The sequence below is a fragment of the Triticum aestivum genome, chromosome 2A, assembly GCF_018294505.1.
Source record: "Triticum aestivum cultivar Chinese Spring chromosome 2A, IWGSC CS RefSeq v2.1, whole genome shotgun sequence".
NCBI lineage: Eukaryota > Viridiplantae > Streptophyta > Magnoliopsida > Poales > Poaceae > Triticum > Triticum aestivum.
Window position 1 is genome coordinate 701,792,929 of NC_057797.1, and position 22,213 is coordinate 701,815,141.

At 43.1% G+C, this 22,213-nt stretch overlaps 1 pseudogene; it reads left to right on the plus strand.

Annotated features, from left to right (window-relative positions):
• The first annotated feature begins 5,843 nt into the window (after positions 1–5,843).
• On the plus strand, positions 5,844–9,828 carry LOC123190364 (probable prolyl 4-hydroxylase 7; annotated as a pseudogene).
• The last annotated feature ends 12,385 nt before the right edge of the window (positions 9,829–22,213 follow it).

Genomic DNA, 22,213 nt, shown 5'->3' on the forward strand with positions numbered 1-22,213 from the left:
TGTCTCGGTCATGTCTACATTGTTCTCGAACCCGTAGGGTCCGCACGCTTAAGGTTTCAATGACAGTTATATTATGAGTTTATGAGTTTTGATGTACCGAAGTTAGTTCGGAGTCCCGGTTGTGATCACGGACATGACGAGGAGTCTCGAAATAGTCGAGACATAAAGATTGATATATTGGACGGCTATATTCAGACACCGGAAGTGTTCCGAGTGATTTCGGAGAAAACCGGAGAGCCGGAGGGTTACCGGAACCCCCCCGGGAGAAGTAATGGGCCATATGGGCCTTAGTGGAGAGAGAGAGGGGCTGCCAGAGGTGGGCCGCGCGCCTCCTCCCCCCTGGTCCGAATTGGACTAGGAGAGAGGGGGGCGGCGCCCCCCTTTCCCTCTCCCTCCCCACTTATTTCCCCCTCCTAGTAGGAGTCCTAGTAGGAGTCCTACTCCTACTAGGAGGAGGACTCCTCCTGGTGCGCCTATAGGGGCCGGCCGGCCTCCTCCCCTTGCTCCTTTATATACGGGGGCAGGGGGGCACCCCTAGACACACAAGTTGATCTTGGTGATCGTTCCTTAGCCGTGTGCGGTGCCCCCCTCCACCATATTCCACCTCGGTCATATTGTAGCGGTGCTTAGGCGAAGCCCTGCGACGGTAGAACATCAAGATCATCACCACGCCGTCGTGCTGACGGAACTCCTCCCCGACGCTTTGCTGGATCGGAGCCCGGGGATCGTCATCGAGCTGAACGTGTGCTAGAACTCAGAGGTGCCGTAGTTTCGGTGCTTGATCGATCGGGCCGTGGAGACGTACGACTACATCAACCAAACGCTTCCGTTGTTGATCTACAAGGGTACGTAGATCACACTCTCCCCTCTCGTTGCTATGCATCACCATGATCTTGCGTGTGCGTAGGAATTTTTTTGAAATTACTACGTTCCCCAACACTTTCGGTCTACGAGGGTACGTAGACAACACTCTCCCCTCTCGTTGCTATGCATCACCATGATCTTGCGTGTGCGTAGGATTTTTTTTGAAATTACTACGTTCCCCAACACTCGAACCTCCAACGTCGGTCGGAGGATGGGCCAAATCTCCACGATCCCCTGATCCAGACCAGCACCATCACCTTTAAGGCTTTGAGAGCCGATGAACAGTCCTACTACGAGTAGCGAGGCGCTTGTTGATGTGGCTTGTCAGCCGGGGAATGTCCCTGTGTAGAACATGATCCGAATATGTCGCTTCCCACTATCAATACCGAGGGAGAACGGCATGTCCGCCACCATTGGACATTCAATCTTGCTCTAGGATCATCATTTTTCTCCATGTTGTTGGCGCCACCATAGAAGAAAACAACCAAACACGAATAGAGACACAAAGCTTACCGGCCCGAACAGATGGCAAGCACACAAGTCCATTGTGTCCTGGACGTCGCCATGGAGAGCATCGTCGTGGTGAAGGAGAGATCGATGACACTTTATTCGACGCAACGCAACCCTCACCATACTTGCGCCACCACTCAAAGACCTTCTGCTACCTCTATGAAGAAACAAGAAAAACAAATGGTAGCCCACCCCCTCCTCCAGCCGCTGGAGCAGCGGACAAAGGGGGTGGAAGTCATTTCCTCGCCGGAGTTCACCAAGGGGAACCGTCGCCTAAACAATCGCCCTTTCTTTCTGGAGCAGTTCCAGCGAGCGAGAGAAAACCGTCCCAACCTTTACCATACCACCGACTCGCGGATGTGCCCTTACATCATAGGCTATTGAATTCAAAATAAACCTAGCTAGTTCATGCTCAAGTTTCTGAATTCGACGTTGGAAATGGAGAAGTCCAAAATATGCACAAAAAAGGTATAGTTAACACTAATTTTATAATGCTATTTTGGGACTATTTATTGGAATTATGATGATATTTAGACCAAATCGTACCATGTGTATTGTATTTTTGATAGTTATTAAACCAATGAGCAGCAATTATATATGTGTATAAATAAATAGGTAAACTGTGGCACTGTAACGCAATTGAGAAGCACACAACAGGCGGTCTAAGCATGATAGTTACTACAAGCGGTTGGCGCGCTTTGCTGCCCCCACCTGAGCAGCCATGTTTTTTCTCAAGGCTACACGGCCTTCATTTTTGGCAGAATTGTTTTTTTGCGGTGAGTGGTTGAAATACTCTGATAGTACTTTTTGGGAGGTCTTTGGCACAATTTTCTTAATAAGTTATTTGTATTTTTTTCAAGTATAGCTTACCACGTATACCATGTGAGTGAACTCTTTTGTTGTTGAGATAATGGGAGTGGCTGATGCGTTCGGTGTTCTATGAGAAAATACCTCTATTGTCATTTCTTTGCCACATTTGATAAGAATTTGCAAGCCAAATAATGAAACAATAAGATAATTTGCAGGGGGGAAAGCTGTAAGATATAGCTTGCGAGGAATTGCACTTTGACAGCCCATCAAGTCACACTGAGATTTACTCTAGTGAGTACAATAGGGCTGAAAAGTCGAAAGTGTTGTTATGCTCCCAGATGTATAACAATTTTTTAAAGTCGAAAGTGTTGTTATGCTCCCAGATGTATAACAATTTTTTAAATAGGATTTTCTTTTAAAAACTTCTGAATTTTTGTGTGACAAACTTTATTGAATGTTTTGCTGACATGCAAAGTTTCATGTTGAAAAAACATTCATGAAGGTATGGCCAAGAAAACAAAATAGATGTTCCAAAATTCTTTACAAAATTGCCCTTTTTGGAATATTATTTCTGTATTTTTTCCCAGACTTCATGAATGTTTTTTCACCACAAAAGTTTGCAAGTTGGTAAAACATTCAACAACGTTTTCAGGAAAAAAAACAGATTTTTTTGGATTTGTTTCCTATTTTATTTTGATTTTACTGTTCATCCCGGTGCAGATGCACCCAAGCGCAGAAACTCCCATGTCCCTGATAAGTTAAGATTTTGCTACACCGACAATATGCAGTTAAGTCAACTAATAATGTTACATTCTGAAGAACTGAACTCTAAAAATTTGCAGTATCATAATGGAGGACAAAGCATATAGTTATATGTTTTTCCATTGTATTAATAATAGGGAACCTAAATCTTAGTCAGTTAACAGTTGACAGTCCAAGAATAGTTGGAACTTTGTCCTATTTCCCGGCAACATAACACTATTACACCCCAACAATACTCCCTGCAATTTTGTCAGCTAAGATTGTGTTGACCTCACAAGTAGCTTATGCTCCTCCGTTATCTTTTAACTAATACGCCCTCCAGCCCATAATTATTGTTTTAGTTTAAATTTAAACTAAAATCATGACAAGAATTATGCATCAGAAGGAGTATTAAAAAATGATCGTTTTCTGCTCGTCCGTTATGAAAATTGCCCTCAGAGTAGAAAAACATCACAGTATTCGTTTGTTATCTTCTTATATTAATTACAGCCGCTTGGTTGCTTCCTCTCTACAAAGAGAAAAGAGTTATATAAATTAATTCGCTTGTGGCTTTCCATGTGTTAGCCTATAACAAATCAAAATCGCAATTTGATAAAGATGATACAACGGCGGTATCAAAGAGACAACTGCTAAAGAGAAATGGCATACCTCACACATACAAAGACCAGTTTCTTACCCACCTCTGTACAGCCGCATGAACAGATGGCGGCATATTTTTCTTGGATATGCCAATGCAAACAAAACTTAAACCTCTTGTTCCTTTTGCTCACTTGACTCTCTTCAAATCCAACACCACACAAGCACCTGGAGTAGCGAAGCAGCACACAGCAGCACAAGCACGCCGAGCGCACACACGCCTAGCACGAACGCATACACGCAGCAGCAGCAGCAGTGCATCACACACACACACACACAAAACACGCATGCAAACAGGACGCAGAGCACCCACACGCACGCGAGCACGAAAGATCAGGCCCCGGGAACGCACGCACACAGAATGAGCAGCAGCACGCGCGCACGCGAGCAGAAGAGAGGGAGGAGATGGGCTGTCGTCCGTGCGCTCCGAGCGGCGGCGAGCGTGCACTCATGTCTCATGGCATGAGGGCGGGAGGAGAGACTGCTTGGGGCGGCGGCGGGCTGGGCTCGTTCCGGCCTGCCTGGGAATGTTATGCTCAAGAGTGAAGCACGGCGGGCCGGCGGAGGCATGTTAGGCAGAGAAGCTCGGCGGCGCGACGTCGTCCGTGTGATGCTTTGGGCCGCGGCGTCCGGCTGCTTGCTGTCTGCGGAGCAGAGGAATGGTGGGGGAACGGATGGATGCGGCGCGAGGCCAAGCATGAATGCCAACTAAGATTGGCGTGACATGAGAGGCGCATAAGAGATGCAGACCCAATTGCTATTGAGTTGTCTTCTAACAAGCGCTATTGTTTAATGGCTTATCTATGCATAATGCATAGTATTACGTATTATCATCCTTGTCCAACTTTTCTTAAACTAATTCTTCACAAATTTTTCTCAAGAGGTCCTCTTTATCGATCTCCAATTTTCTAGTGGGAGAACTCAAATGATTAAAGGGACTATATTTAGTGATTTTAAAATTCATAACTTCAACTCTTGGGGAATTGGATCATCACCATAAAAGATCTTTGTATAAACTAGGACCCCATGCACTTCGCACTGGCCTTGAACCAGTTGTAGGCTTCACCCTTGATGTAGTTCATCGGGCATTGAAGTGACATTTGCTCATTCTCGAACACATTGTTATTACGCTCATTCGAGATGGACCAAGCGACCAAAAGAGAAGGTGTAGTTTAGCTTTTTCTTGTTGGAGGTAGGGATTACATGTCTATCCAATAACCGCCGGTCCATGAAGGGAGTGTGATGGTCGACGCAGTGGCTGGGAGCCCAATCCAGTGCTTGCACCCTTGTAGCTAGGAGGAGTGCCAAAAGCTAGTCGCCCCCCTCCCAGCTGGTGATGACAGTAGCAACATAGAAGAGATCCATATTTTCGTCATCACAGAGATTGCTTAGGCGCATCCGCATCCAATAAGGTGTTGCCGTCGCGACATCCAAGAATTCTCAATCTTTGGACCAAGCTACATGACATCATTTAGTGCACGGTTCCCAAGATGAAATAAGATTAAAAAAATCACTACCAATGGCCCTTACTCCACCCCCACCACATATGACATGAAATTTGATGGGATGATTAGCTCGGTTCTACCACAATTTGTGTCGAAATACTTCGCCCACTTCAGTCTTTGGACCAAAATGCATGACGTCATTTTAGCGCGGGTCTAAAAACGAGATAAGATGGAATTACATTCATTGTTGGCGGCCACTATGCATGTTTTTTTTGTTTTTTTTACTCTTTTCATTGCACAGTTTGTAGTTTTTATTAGTTTTCTTGGGTCTACATGCTTATGGAGCAACTATGGACCAAGAATCATGAAATGGTTAAGGTTGAGTTCAATACAAAGGATTTCCAGACACCAAGACTTGGGGCATTTTGGGAGTGTAAAAGTGACAATCGCATAGAAGATGCATTTTTGTGGGATGATTAGCTCGGTTCCGCTACAGATTAAGTTATTATTTTGGCTCACCATCCAAAATAGTGGGACAGCATCAGCCAATCCCCTTGTTAGAGTCTGAAGCAAAATGAAGCTCTCCCGTTTGTTTGGATTCTGGACCGTTCGATCGTTTTCCTGATGCGATTCCGGCCGTCGGATCTCGGGCTCAGCTCACGTGAGGCGTCGGATATTTACCAGATCGCGGTGAGCCGTCGGATAAAATTCCAATGGCAACAGAATGTAAATACCATGCCCCCACCAGGGCATTTCGGTCATTTCGCGTAGTGGGGTATAAAAGGGGCCCGCTCCTTTGACGGAGACCTAGCCGCCAACTCCCTCGCTCGCTCCTGCAGCCGTCTCCCTCTCACTCGCTCGCTCCTCATCCGGCGAGACAAGCCTTCTCCTCTCCCGCAACTCCAGCCCCGCCGCCGCCGACGACGACCTCTCCTCTCCCGGAACTCCAGTACGCCGCCGCGCCCCTTCCCCTCTCCCACCGCCGTCGAGACGCGCACCCACCGCGGCCATTGCCCTCTCCCACCGCCACTCCTCCTTCCGCCCCAACACATAGCTAGCGGATTCGATCCGTCTCCCTCCCCGTCCGACCTCCACCGAGCCGCTCCCACGGCGACCGAGCTGCCGTCCCTCTCTCCCTCCGCACGCACGGAACCCTAGCCCGCGGCCATGGCAGGAGCTGCAGCACGGGCCTCTCCTCCAACACCTCGACAATGGAGGAGCCATGACCCCACCACCGTCGCCCCCGTCATGCCGCCGCTCCTCCTGCTCCTCCTCGCCGCCCTCGCGCTCGCCCTCGCCCCGGCCCTCCCCCACGCCGCCGCCGGAGGGGGCGCCAGGTTCTACGACCCGGCGCGGGTCACCCAGATCTCATGGCGCCCCAGGTCAGCTCAGCCCCCTACCTCCTTCCCTCCATCTGCGTGCTCCGCGCCGCGCGCGCCACCTGTTTGTCGATTTGCTTCTTGACAGTTCCAGGTTTGTTTGCTCGTTTGTTTGTGCGCGCAGGGCGTTCCTGTACAGCGGCTTCCTCTCGCACGCCGAGTGCGACCACCTCATCAAGCTGGTGAGTTGCTGCCCATGGCAATGAGGAGGTCCTTGTGTTATAAAGTTGTGATTTTTGTGCTTTTGTTGCACTGTTGTGGGGTTCAGGCCAAGGGGAGGCTGGAGAAGTCGATGGTGGCCGACAATGAGTCCGGGAAGAGTGTCATGAGCCAGGTGCGCACAAGCTCCGGCACCTTCTTGTCCAAGCGCGAGGTATGTGATCGGAAGAAGCGCCCTTGTTCTCTCCTTCTGTTTCAATTGTTTACATGCCTTGGGGTTCATATTAGTTCATGTCAGATGAATTGTGTTGTTATAAGTCTACCTGGGTTGCGGATTTGTTGCCACATGTAGAAATTTTCGCTAGATCAGGCAGGCTTATGGTACAGCCGAAGGAGATAATAACTCTATCTATGGATAGTTGTTATTTGCACCTTCTTTCATGAGATGAAATGGCAGTGAATATTAGCTATACTGGAAGGCAACACAACCTGTGAATGGGTACAAGCCCTCCTGTTGAAAATATGTGAGCAAATAAAGTAGCTAATGGTTCTTGCCATTTGTGAAAATCAATCTTGATGAGTTAATCATTTTGGCAATTGCACATTCATATTTGCCTAGCGCAGTCGATGAAATGACCCTTGTAGAACATGTTTCTGTTGTTCCTCGTAGCATATGCAACAAACAACTAGAAATATTTCACGATCACTAATTTGTTTCATTTCCTTTGACCTATTCAAGGATGAAATTATCTCTGGAATTGAAAAGTGTGTAGCTGCTTGGACGTTTCTCCCTGAAGGTAATACATGCAACCTTATTTTTCTGTTGGCCGTTTCAGAGATAGAAGGCATTCTGTATCTGACTAGCATGTTTGTGTATCAGAAAATGCCGAGTCGATGCAGGTTCTGCATTATGAAGTTGGTCAGAAGTATGATGCCCACTTCAATTATTTTAGTGACAAAAAGAACGTGAAGCGTGGTGGTCATTGAGTTGCCACTGTTCTTATGTACCTGACAGATGTGAAGAAGGGTGGAGAGACTGTGTTCCCAGTTGCTGAGGTATGCCGTTGCTTCTGAGATTTACTTAGCCTTACCTGTGACAGAAAAAGTTATATCCATCCGATGCATTGTTTCAGGGAAGAGATTTACAACATAAGGATGAAACGTGGTCGGAGTGCGCGAGACATGGCCTGGCAGGTAGCATTCGTCCTCTTGCATGTCAAATGGAAGGGTTTTCCATTTTACTTGCAAAGTGCAATACTGTCCACCACTATTTACGTAACTCTTATCCTAAAACTTGGGTCTTGCCGCAAAAGTTGCGGGGTCTGCGATGCTTGAACCCCCCACCAATCTTAACTGAATTTGCATGGTTACTGAGATGTAGATTACGAAACCAAATAGGTTCTTAGTAGCATGTCATTTGATGTTTACCCTTCTTGTCATGCAGTTTGACCTCAGAGCATCTTGATATAAAGCAAAAAGGGAATTGACTTTGTTTCAGTAGAATTTGGATACAACCTGATGGTATCAAGTATTTCCAGCAATGTCTTACACAAATTTCTCAGTTCTGACTGACGTCTTCATAGCCGATATCCCAGAAAAAATTTCAACTGGTCTAACCTACCAAATCCACTCTGGGAAGTCAGATACTCCCTATTCCATGTATCAAGTTGATCCTCCATTGCTGAAGCTATTAAGATAAACTGAAAACTGTGAAGTGTTGAAACATAAATGGTACCTGAAGCAGCCATCAGCCACAAAACTGAATGCCCACACACATCTGTATGTGTGTTCCTCTTTCTCTCTTTTCCGAAACAGGAACATCCAGCACGCGGCAAAACCTCCTTGAATGGTTTTGTAGTTTATTTGCGACGCGGTTTTGTAGTTCAAGGTATTACAGTCACCAAATTCTCAGGAGGTGAAGTGAATTTTGTTTCTTGTTTTTGAGGTGAAAAAAGTGACCTGCTTGCTGAATAGTAACATGGAGACCACCCTGACTGGCCACGATTCGTCTCGTCTTCCTCCCCGGCAAGCAAAGGCATAGGTGCTAAGCCACTGCTCTCTCTCGCTCTCCCTCATGCTCTGCGTGTCCACGGCTCGATAAAAGATCTCAATTTTGCGCTGACTGTCTAGGGGTTTACCTTCACATTTGTTTGTGCTTCTCGAATTAAAATACAGGGTTTTAGTGCCAAGTATATAAGCTGGAACCCCTTCTCCTACATGGGTTTTAGTGCTAAGTAAATAAAAGTTAATTGCTTTGCTTTTGCCCATATGACATTATTGCAATTGAGTTATAAAAGAGCTCTCCAATGTTTTCTGGGTTATAAACTGAGGATTAGCTGTCCTTTATTGATTCATGGACATTTTTATTCTTTCTCCCCTCTAAAGAATCCAAAGGCAGAGAACTCAAGTCTGACTCTGCCCCCTATCTCACAGCAGCATCTCCAACCCCTTCCTGACAAGCTGCAGGTCTTAAACGAGGTCCCAGCCGAGGTATGCCCTCCTCTCCTTCCTTCCCCTTCCTATCCAGTGCTTGTGTGAAAACTGACTTGTGTAATTATCAAGTAAATCACTCTGCATGTTACTTTGGAAGCAGATTTCATCCTTCTCAGGAAGAGGAAACCTCAGCTTGCTTAGTTACTTGTCAATGGCCAATAATATGTATGTGTTAATAGTTTCAAGTTTTGACAAGTGGAGCAGTAGGAGCACACATACATGTTGTGTTTATCTTGATCTGCACTTCCTCACTAGATTATTTGTGTCTTTTCTGGCCATGACAAATTGCTTTAATTTGTTTTCCATTCCATTCTATCTATGACAACTCCATGATTCATTATTAGGTTTGTAGGTGAGGTTTACTTGCAGCTGACCTGCAGATTGTATGTAAACTTGCTCTGTTTTAAAGTAGCTAGCTAGAGACGGTGTCTTGTCTTGCTTCATATATTTGTGCTATGATTGGACCTTGTGCAGCATTACAGCTTTCTGCTATGCAGCTTACCATGGCATGTGTACTGTAGGTGACCTGTGTATTTCTCAGATGAATGATCATGGGTGTTGCATGTTCATCAGAGAGAGACCTGACTCTGTTCTTTGAATATTACAGGAGATTATAGCTAAGGAAAAAAAGATCTGGAAGATAGAGTAGTTTGACTACAACCATGACGCTGGTGACTGCCCCTTTCTTGGTTCTGGTGACTGGTGAGGCACTTGCCTTTCCCGTCAAAGGGAAATTAAAAAGAGTAAAGATGTTATTTACAAGACAAAAAGGCCTGAAGCAAAGGACGGAGAGTATATCTCAACAATAAGTAATTAAACATGGTGTAATTCATCACGCCCTCGGAATTTTTTGTTGAGCAGAGATGTCCTAGAGGTTAAATGGATCTTCAAGAGGAAGACGGACGTTGATAGTAGTGTTACTATCTACAAAGCTAGAATTGTCAAAACTTGCATCGACATAACCCTTTACGATGAACCTTTTTGTCACCACCATAATCGAGAAACATATCCTTATTCCATTAAGGATAATTTTGACCGTTGTCCAGTGATCTACTCCTAGATCACTATTGTACTCCCTTGCTAAAATTAGTGTAGGGTATACAATAGATCTGGTACATAGCATGACATACTTTATAGAACCTATGGCTGAGGCATAGGGAATGACTTTCATTCTCTTTCTATCTTCTGCCGTGGTCGGGCTTTGAGTCTTACTCAATTTCACACCTTGTAACACAGGCAAGAACTCTTTCTTTGACTGTTCCATTTTGAACTACTTTAAAATCTTGTCAAGGTATGTACTCAGTGAAAAAACCTATCAAGCGTTTTGATCTATCTCTATAGATCTTGATGCTCAATATGTAAGCAGCTTCACCGAGGTCTTTCTTTGAAAAAATCCTTTCAAACACTTCTTTATGCTTTGTAGAATAATTCTACATTATTTCCGATCAACAATATGTCATTCACATATACTTATCAGAAATGTTGTAGTGCTCCCACTCACTTTCTTGTAAATACAGGCTTCACCGCAAGTCTGTATAAAACTATATGCTTTAATCAACTCATCAAAGCGTATATTCCAACTCTGAGATGCTTGCACCAGTCCATAGATGGATCGCTGGAGCTTGCACACTTTGTCAACACCTTTAGGATCGACAAAACCTTCTGGTTGCATCATATACAACTCTTCTTTAATAAATTCATTAAGAAATGTAGTTTTGTTTATCCATTTGCCAGATTTCATAAAATGCGGCAATTGCTAACATGATTCGGACAGACTTAAGTATAGATACGAGTGAGAAGCTCTCATCCTAGTCAACACCTTAAACTTGTCGAAAACCTTTTGTGACAATTCTAGCTTTGTAGATAGTAACACTACTATCAGCGTCCGTTTTCCTCTTCTATTCTAGATCCAGATGTAACTCTGTTTTTAATTCTTGGGAAAGTAAACATGTTTGGATGCTCCCAACCTGCTTTAGAATACCCTCGGAATTTTTTGTTGAGCAGAGCTGTCCTAGAGGTATATTCTTCTATTCTAGATCCAGATGCAACTCTGTTTTTAATTCTTGGGAAAGTAAACATGTTTGGATGATCCCAGCCTGCTTTAGAATATACTTTATGTGCTGTCGTATAACTATAGGTACTACACTAGCAAATATGCCCGTGCGTTGCAACGGGAGACAAAAAATTATGGCTAACCAACCAAGTATGACTCAATATTCTAATATATGAGCTTACTCTATTTTAACAGAGTGGCTCACCATGTTGCCATTCTCATCCTAGCCGATGATGGTCGCGATGTCTACGTGATCACAATGCATTCGATGCGGTAAATCCCAAGGCTATGAGTTTGCCAGTGCATACCACACTTGTCATTATGTTGCGCAAGGAAACGTTTAAAACTTTAAAAACAAATCTCATTGACCACGAACTACTCCCAACGCCAAGACATATAAAGACTTTCGAAAAACTAATCAAATCCTAGACATAAAATACTTTTGAATCAGTGAACAGCTTTTTGAATCGACAAACATTTTTTTTGAAATTTTTGATTTTCTCAAAATCATGAACATTAGTGTTTTTACAAAAAAATATGTACAAACCGGTTTTGAATTCATTAACAGTTTTTGAACCAACGAACATTTTATGAATCGATGATTTTTTTTTTAAATTGGGAACAAATTTGAAAAACAAATGTTTATTTTTATTTTTGTGAACATTTTTTTTCGGGAATTTGTGAACATTTTCTAAATTGTCATGAACATTTTTTTCAGATTCCGGAATATGAACATGATTTATTTCCCGACCATTTTTTCCAAATTGTGATTTATTTATAATTTTGCGAACAGTTTTACAAAATCACCAACATTTTTTGAATCTGCAAAATTTTTATGATTTTCAATTTTTTTTGAATTCACATATATTTTATGATTTCTCAAAATTGTTTTTTGAAAAATCGCAACTTTTAGAATATTAAAATCCCGAATTAATTGAAAGAAGAAAGAACACAGAATGAGAAAAGAAAATACAAAAAAATAAAATAAAACAAACAGGACAGTGAAGCCCCGCACATGGGCTGGCCCATGAACGCATACATGCGTGAGAAAAGAAAGATGTAAATTGTGGAGGCTGGGGATCAAACCGTGCTCTAGTCGCTAGAGGAGAGATCCGCCAACCAGTCTGCTGCTTATCGTTTCGTGACTTCTACTCATCGCGGCTCTGTAAAATAACAAAGGAGGCGGCGACTTTTGGTCCGAAAAATTGAATCGTTTTCTCACTTACGGGTAGCATTGGTGGGTAATATTTACCAACTTAGAGGGTAATTTTAATGACGGACGACCAGAAGCGATAGCCGCTTTATTATTAGGTAAAGATTTGCAGAAGCCCTGTAAGATGTATAGTTTAGTGGCTCTAATTCATTCTGAGATATTCAGCGTGCCCCTTGGTCACTTGTTTCTCACTATTCTAACAATGTGCGTAATTTTCTTGCTAAAATCATTTCGTTGTCTAGCTCTGTTCATGCCTATATGTTCTTATAGCTTCATTTTACCATGAGATTCTAAAGATTTACTATATTCTTACTGCGTACCCATCCTAAGGCTTTCCTGCTCGTTATTCCAGACTGCATTTATACGTAAGCAAAGAGAACACATAATCAATTTATATCTCACTATGGTTGTGACTTTTCAGCCAGTGTTTTAATTTTTTCCCGATATTCTTGCTTATTAGATTATGTTGGGCAACTATAGTATATGTTGTGCCTGAGATAGCAAAACCTGTTTCATTTCGACTATTTCTGCATGTAGAAGATTCTTGCGCCTCTATTTACTGCAGGTTGCTTGCTGCCCTGTCATCTTCATCTTGTTATTTGGTTGCTGCTATTCTGACTATGCTGATTTACTACCTTCTGATCTTCTCAATACTCAGTCACGTTCCTTTCTGAAAATCTTTAGAATATGTGTTGATCCCTACGGATTATGTTGGATTAGGTTCCTATGTGCCTATGCTTTTTGTTTTGCCTTTGGCCAATTGGTTTTTATCCATTATATGAATATTTTGTGTCTTTGTGGTGAAAAAAACCTAACAACAACATTTAGACTTCTACTTATATTCAATAGCTTATTAGTTTCTTCTGATTCGAATTCTCACCTGACTTTTGTGCTGCTCAGAAATTATATGGGTACAGAGCTCTACCCACAAACCTGGATTCAAGTGATTGGTGGCGGGTTCTAGGTTCAATGGACAAATCTATCTATAAAAAAATAGTTAACTATATAGTGTACTCATATGCTTTGTTAAAGCAGTGTGTTGGTTATAGTGAACAATCTTTGTAGCTTTTTTTTTTGTAAAACGTACTAAACCCTGATGTGTTTAGTATAAAAAATTGCATCATTGGCATGTAATGTATGGATAATTTTGTTCTCCTAACCTATCAGATATGAAGCACGTCTTGCCAGGTTGGATGTAGCTGGGGGCAGTAGGTGTGCAGCAAGCTTCAATTCCAATTTTTATTGGGTCATATGTAATGCTTTGGTGTGTTATACTGCACTGAAACTATATCACTTGTTTTAGTTGCTTTGCTTTAGTTGCTTTGCTTTTGGAGGCTCCATCAGAATAGAGTGCAGGCTTTTGCTTGTCCTAATCAAACATCAGCGTATTGATTACTATCTTGAAGATGAGTTTTTCTCATACAATGGAAGATGGATTTATAATAGAACTGAATGTGCAAATGAAATTTTTTATCAGGTGAGCTAACTTTGCCCATGACTATTGAGCTATAACATAAATTTGTAGGTACCTTGCAATATGAATTTTTTTCTCATAATTTCAAAATTACAAAGTGCACTTAATTGCAGATGATGTGCCTTATGGAAGATGTGAGCACTCATATTTTGTACTTAGAATTTGGAAATACGCTTTTGGTTGGTTTAGTTTATAGTTTAGTAATACTACTTGAGACAACCTTTTGAAAATATATGTAAGAAGACCCGAGTATATGTAGCTCTAGCTCTGATAAGTGTTGGTGTGTTTAGTTTTCCAATACCATAGCTGATGTTTTCTTTATAGAATAAGATGGAACTAAACATATCCAAAGTAGCATTTAGAATTACACAACTCTGACTAGGTTCAACAAATTTACTTTATAATACTCCCTCGGTCCCAAAACAAGTGTTGCTGATTTAGTACAAAGCTGTAGAATCAGCAACACTTATTTTGGGACAGAGGGAGTACCACATAGTTGATCTTTCTTTCTTAGGATAGCATTCAGACCACCATATTTCCTCTTTGATAAGCATACAAGAACAAGCTTCAACCTTTTAATCTAATAAAACAAGAATATAGAGCGACTGATCACTAACATGTTCACAATCTGAAGGATCGAAGCAATAATCTGCAGAAGAAACTATATGTTTTGAGGAGGCAGAGTCAGGCGCGAGAGCATGAGGTCTTTGCAACCGGTGGCTTTCTTCAAACAAGCACAAGAGCACAAGGATCATGGTGTGTAAGGAGTCAAGCAACGAGATGACCCAGTCAAACTATCAAGTATTATAGTTTAGCATAACTAACCAGGTTCTTTATCTCGCAACGCATCGCAAGCTCACTTGAGCTATGTCATGACCCAACTATTGTATCTGTTTAGTTGTGATCCATTGTCTTGGCTTACTTTTGGACTATATAATGACTCATCGTGTTGGTTTACTTTTGCCAAAAATGCTGCTTTGTTTTTGGTATGATTGATTGCACTGCCCATTGGCATTACTTGAACTTATGTTATGTATTGGTCACAATTATGTTATAAAGGCAATGCCATACTTTTGATGTAAATTTGATGCATTTAACTGATCCATTTGCAACAATAGATACGTTGTTTATTGGACTGGATATGACTTGTACCCGGCAGCACCGCCGCACTTCCTATCTAGTATATAGTAGAGGTTGGCGTAACTACACACTTTGCCAAGTTTGGCAGCGCAAGCTTGAGACTATGGCGCACCGCCTATTCAAGTGTTTCTACTTCATGTGGTTTTGGAACATGGCAAGTGATTGGCTTGGGTTACAACATCTCCAACAAATTTGAGTGACAACTAATTTTGACCGGATGACGTAAATACTCCGACGGATCCAATTTACAGATCAAATGATCAATTTACAGATCAAATGATGTAAATACATGCGGTTGAGCGACAACTAATTGGAACGGAGGGTGATTTTTCGATCCAAGATTATACACCCATCCAACTAGCCATTGGTCATTATTGAAACATGCAACATAAATAAACAGCAACATGGACTAATATAATATTTTAACCAGATAATTAAATGAAGCTTGTCATAGTATTAAGTAGCGAGAGGTTGGACGAATGAACCGGAGCCCATATTTGCCACTCTTTGCATCAAATTTCTGCTCAATTGCACATGCAAGCGACCAGGCCAACCCATTAACCTTTGCTTGTTTTGCATTATTTTTCTTCAGCTTTTCCATTTCGTACGACACTTTAGTGGGCGGTTTTTCCTCTTCTGATTTCTAGCGGGTTTTTGATTTTCAATCGGATTTTCCAAAAAACAAACACATGAGAAAATTATTTATTTTAAAAATGCGAACATTTTTTATATTGAGAAGATTTCTTTAAAAATGAACCTTTTTAAAAACTTTTATGGAATATTTTTAAAACTCTGAATATTTTATTAAAAGGGGGACTTTAAAGAACAAGAATTGTTGAAATTTTGACCATTTTCTAATTCAACAAGTATTTTTAAAATTGTGAGAATATTTTGGAAATAAAACCAAAACGTAAAAAATAGTAATAAAAATAAATAAATAATTTATAAAATAACCCAAATAGGCAAAACAGTAAAGAAATACCAAAAAGAAATCCAAATCGAGGTTTGTGGACGTAGTACGTAATTGGGCGGGCCAATTTAGCTGCTCGGTCGTTAGCATCCTGTGTGTGTGTGTGTTGTGTGATTGCTTGACACTTTGACAGCACTTGGCAGCGAGTGGCGAATGAACAGATGCACAGCCGTTCGGCCCATAGGTTCTGTGGGTCGCTGCCGTTGGAGAGCCTCTAGACAGCCGAACTGTGCCTTCCCTCAAAAAGAAAAGAAAAATCAAACTGTGCCAAAGTCCACCTTTTCTTTTCTTTTTTAAAAAGAGTAGATTATATTGGTTGAAAATGAAACTTCAAGAGGATACAGACACAATAAGCACACACGCGACATAACATATGCACACACAAAACACCCCATAAATAGTAAAGTTACATAAGACTAAAACTATGTGTAGGCAAGAAAAAATAAAAATCTAAAGTGATTAGATCCGCGATCGACAAACTACAATGGTGATCATATCCACACTAACCATCTCATGACACCACACGGACGGTGATGCTTTCAACAGCAGTGCCTTCAGGAAGGGAGCGACGATGCTAAAGCGTCGCAATCGCCAAGTCCAACTAACCTAGGCCAGAATGTAGGTTCTCACCTGAAAAACCAGTGCGAGCATGTCCAAGCAATGCCTTCAACAAGGTACCTGCATAAAAATATAGCCATTGCCAGGTATAATCAACGCGTGTCAGACCTAGGTTTCAACCCGGAACTTGAGACCGGGTGCTGGAATAGCACCGCCACCAATGTCACTCATGTTGTTGCCATCATTTTACCATGATCCTAGCAGCTTCATGCGATGTGGACCGGTGTTGTTGCTCAACTATTCATATGCGTCAAGCCGCCGTTCATAGTTTGCATCTCTCTGCTGAAGTCAACCACCGGGTCTGAAGAGAGAAATCCTAATGAAGACCTTTCGATGGCGCAAGCCATAGTGAATCCGCGGCCACAGGTCGGCCTCCAGCTTTGCGGAGAATTTTAAAACAAAGACAAGTCGAGGCCTCTAATGCAATTTACTAAATTTTTAAAAAGTAATTCAGTAAACACCGTCTGATTATTATCGATTAATCCGGTGATCCTCATATAGCATAAATGTCATGACTGACCAGCATACATCCATACACATTTCTTTTAGAGATGAGGCTTTATCAACTGTCACCAGGAAGCAGTTTGTTCGCACAAGTGACAGAAAGTAAATTTGAGAAAACTCACACTTTCTGATGGACTAATCTTCCCAGTTCCTCCTCTGAAGGAATCTGAAGGTTAGTTTGTTGCGCCCAGAACAAATCTCCGTCGGGCCCTTTTCTGTTTAAATAAATGAATTTAACGGGGTGTTAATCATGGTTAAACCAAGAGGCCGTAACCGGAAGACAAGAACATGGATGTACAGATACAACTACAGAAGTGATAATAACGCGGTGATAGATCAGTGGACAAAAACATATACATGATCAAAACAACAAACGTACGGCATTTGTACCACGACATCACAAATGTCACAACGGGCAAAAGTACCTACCTGCGTCATTTAGAGAAACACATGACGCCTGGGCGCCGTTGGTCGATCGGAACCTCGTGGCCGCCGCCGCCACCGCCGCCTCCACCCCGTGATGGCAGCCACCAGCTGCGGCCGCAAACCCCCGCCGGCAAGGTCCCATCCCGCGACGCGTATCTCGAAGTTCTCGTGTGGCAATGTGGGATCTGGGAAGCGGCTCCTGGTTGGTTTTTTCGCGGCGATGATGATGATGATCTGGACGTCGAGCGGGAAAGACGGAACGGAACGGGGGTTTGGTGCGGTGCGAGGGCAGGCTGGCCGGGCTGAACGAGACTGGAGCCGGGCCATGTTTTCCAGTTACGGTCGGCACAGCCCACTAAGAGATGCTCTCAGCGAGGTAGGAGCCCGGCCCATTAGCAAAATGTTCTCTTTCCCGTTTTGGAGGCAAGCGCGGGAACCGCAAGGCGCGCTGGTGCGTTGGGCGCGGACGCGTGAACGTCAAGCTACCTGGGCAGTCCGTGTTTTTTGGGTGTTGTGCGTTCGTGCTCGCCGTAGACCGTAGACCGTAGTCGCACTGCCCGTGTTGCTGTGCCCAGGCCAACCCGCAAGGCTGCAACCCTGCCGCTGCGCCAGGGATGGTAGGCAGCCAGGCTATGCGCCCATACTCTAGCTCCCTTTGCATGCAAAAGGGCGATGGGGTTGAAGCTGCTTACGTGTGTCGCGTGGTTTCTCAATTTGTTTTCTTAACTGATTTTTTTTAAATGAGTGAAATCAATTTTTTTGGTGTGGGGAAATATGTTAAATGGGTTATTTCAAATACATTCAAATGATTATTTAAAATATATGAAATTGGTATTTATGAAATACATGAAACATATTTCAATGTGCTTGTCAAGTTGTTTATTCAATGTGCGAAACTGATGTTTGTGAAATACAACTAGAACTGAAATATGAAAGCTATAAAATTCAAATTGTTCAAAATATATCCAAGATCGGTCTTGTTTCAAAGGTCTTGTCGCTCTGAATTCAAATATATATATTTTTTTCAAAAACAGAGTTTAGATTCAAAGCATATTTATCATCCAAATTTTTTCCAAAGAAATTAAATAAACGTCTTGCGGTGGGAGAGAGAGGAGGATAATATATGTACCATGCATGCAAAAGTCCTATCCCCTGACAAAAGCTGCTGCATGCAAAGGGGCCCACACTTGTATTACCAATGTATAGAGTTGGGGCTGCAGTTATTAGTTTATACAGACAAAGGCAGCACAGATCTTGACGAAATGGACAAAGGATGGATCCAACACCGGTACATCCCGCCTCAGGTAAAATTACTTTTTCGCCCAACTCCGTTGTCTCCCACTCTCCCTCCGTGACCACTCTGTCTGGTTTCTCAACACCACCGACAAAAGTAGAGCGGAGCCGCCATGGCCGAAGCTTCCGGAGACGCGGCTGCAGCAGCCGACGAAGCATTGGGAGCAGCTGCAGAGGGAGGAGGCGGGCCACCGAGGTACCTCACTTGTAAACCCTAGGTTACTTTTCTCGGCAGCGGCCAGCGGGGTTTGTACAGGAGGCAGGCGTGGCGTTAGGTCGGCGGGGGAGGAGGTGTCCTGCGGAGCGGCGCAGCTTGCGCTCGGGTGGTGAGAGACGTGCACGCAGAGGCGTTGCCTCGCCGACGTCGCCGGTGGAGGCAATGCTGGGCGTCGGGAGAGGCGTGTGAACCGGCGTTGCCTCGCCGGCGGTCGGCGGAGGCCGTGTTGGCCGGCATCGACGGGGATAGCAGTCGTACGTCGTTTAGCCCGCGAGCGCTTGCCTAAAACAGGCGAATCCCAAAAAACCAAGCGGGCCTAAAAGCCCCCGAACCCCCTAGCGGCTAGCCCAAACAAAATCCTCCGGACGCCCCAAGTCCTCGATTCTCCGTGTGCTGCTCATCGTGCCGCGTCGGACGCCGGCCACCGCCTCGGAGGTGTGGTCGTGGAGCTCGCCGAACGCGGCCTGGAGCGCGTCTGCGTGCGCGACAACAGGTCGCACCTGGGTCATGTTTGTGCCCACGCCCGCACGGGCACGGCAAGGTGGACAAGCGCCGCTCCGACTCTGTGATGTCCCTCGCACACCAGTACAGGTTCACAAATCTCAGGAAAAAGGGATTTGGGGGAGAGAGGAGGAAGGGGGAGGAGACTGACGAATAGGACGGGTTCAGTCTCTGATTGGTTTGGTTATCATGCACAATCATTCATGATCGCTATCTTAATTATACTGTCTGAATTTTTTTAGCTTGCTATTGTTTCAAAATAATATTCAAGTTGTACTTCCATGCTACGTATCAATGAAATGCATGTTGTGTAGTTCTGCTCATGCTTCTAATTTACTGTACTTTTGCAGGGAGCTTCTAATTTACTGTACTTTTGCAGGGAGCTTCTAATTTACTGTACTTACATGCTACATATTTATGAAATGCACGGTGTGTAGTTCTGCTCATGCTTCTAATTTACTGTACATGTAATGATGACAGAAACAGTAGATTCCTACTTGGTCTGTTTGTCCACAAACTGATTACATCAATAGCTAAGATGTGGAATTGGCAAAGTATGAGATGTTAAATTAATGTAGGTGAAGATTTCAATGTGAAAAAGATTTTCTGTCTAGATGAGTATATAAGCAGAACCATGTACGTCGTCCAATAACATGAAAGCGAAGTCTGATAGAAATTTTGACATACTAAGATGAGGACACCAAAGTACGAAACCACTGTTTCTTTGTAGTATTCTTTTCTCAGCAGAATGGCTAAACGAGTATAATCTGTTGCCAGGGTACCATATCTTATATATAAACAATTAAGACTCCATATGTTGACCTCAAGAACTTCATTAGCTTTAGAAAAATGAATAGCTGAGATTCCATCAATTAAGTACTATGAGCTGAATGTGACATCAAGGCAAACACAGCTTTAGCACATTAGTTGTTCAGATTAAACAGAGAATACACCACCCTGTCGTTACCTCTTGTATCGTCCAACCATTGCAACCGCCATAGCTCTCGTGCGGGCTCGCCGGGCCACACACCTTCACCGTTGTGTGCCCATTGCTAGTTGCTAGGTCTACTTCCCGATGCCAACTCCTACTCAGTGGTGTCCCTCGCACACCAGAACAGGATCGCAAATCTTAGGAAAAGGAATTTGGTGAGAGATGAGCAAGGGGGGAGGACACCGACGAATAGGAGAGATTCAGATTCTGATTGGTTTGGTTATCTGCACAATCATTCATGATCTCTATCTTAATCACACTGTCTGGGTATTTTTTAGCTTGCTATTGGTTCAAATTAATATTCAAGTTGTACTTCCATGCTACATATCAATGAAATGCACACTGTTAGGTTCTGTTCATGTTTCTAATTTACTGTACTTGACAAAATTGCAGGGAGTTTTATATCACAACACTCCAGGAGTTCGTGTCGCAAAGCAAGTGGTCTGAATTAGAGGAGTACCTAAAACTTGTCATTGACAACAAACCTGCCCTGGATAACGAAGCTGATGAGGGTCTTATTTTGCGGCATGCGTCGCTTTTCTTACATTGTCGCAGAGGTCAACTTTCACTAATTCAACATGAAGGGCATCAGCAAGCTGTTAGTTATCTGGAATAGTTTGTCAAACCACTTACTGAATCAGCTAGTGAGTTTACGAACATTGAGAATCTGAATCAGATAATACATGGCATGGCTAAGAGTGTAGAGAACAATGAATGAGTTCATCCTCTTTTGAAGTTTTTCTTTTTAAAGGTTATCTCTACATGTCTTGCTGATTTCATGATCTCATACTAACATGATATTTTTTTCATAGGAAATTGGTGGTTGATGCAGGTTTTGTAATGGATGCAATAACAGATTATTTGTGGCTATACTTCCCAGAAATCATTGGGTAAGTTGATGGCCATTGCGGCTCTATGTTGTGGTAAATATGAACTGCAATTTTCGTTGTTCATGAGCATTTCGAAAACGTGATCATGCACTTGTATATGACAAGCATCATGTTTGTTGTTCACCTAATAAATGTTGATTTGTCCTTAGGCATGATCCGAAACAACCACAACGTCTAAGCACGTATCATGATTCCTACTTGGTTTGTTTGTCCACAAACTGATTACATCAATAGCTAAGATGTATGATTGGCAAAGTATGAGATGTTAAATCACCGTAGGTGAAGATTTCAATGTGTGAAAGATTTTCTGTCTAGATGAGTATATAAGCAGAAGCACGTACGTCATCCAATAACATGAAAGCAAAGTCTGATAGAAATTTTGACATACTAAGATGAGGACACCAAAGTACGAAACCATTGTTTCTTTGTAGTATTCTTTTCTCAGCAGAATAGCTAAACGAGTATAATCTGTTGTCAGGGTACCATATCTTATATATACACAATTAAGATTCCATATGTTGACCTCAAGAACTTCATTAGCTTTAGAAAAATGAATAGCTGAGACTCCATCAATTAAGTACTATGAGCTGAATGTGACATCAAGGCAAACACAGCTTCAGCACATTAGTTGTTCAGATTAAACAGAGAATACACCACCCTGTCGTTGCCTCGTCTTGTATCGTCCAACCACTGCAAGCGCCATAGCTCTCCTGCGGGCTCGCCGCGCCACAGACCTTCTCCGTTGTGTGCCCATTGCTAGTTGCTAGGTCTACTTCCCGACATCAACTCCTAATCGGTGGTGTCTCTCGCACACCAGAACAGGATCGCAAATCTTAGGAAAAGGAATTTGGTGAGAGTTGAGCAA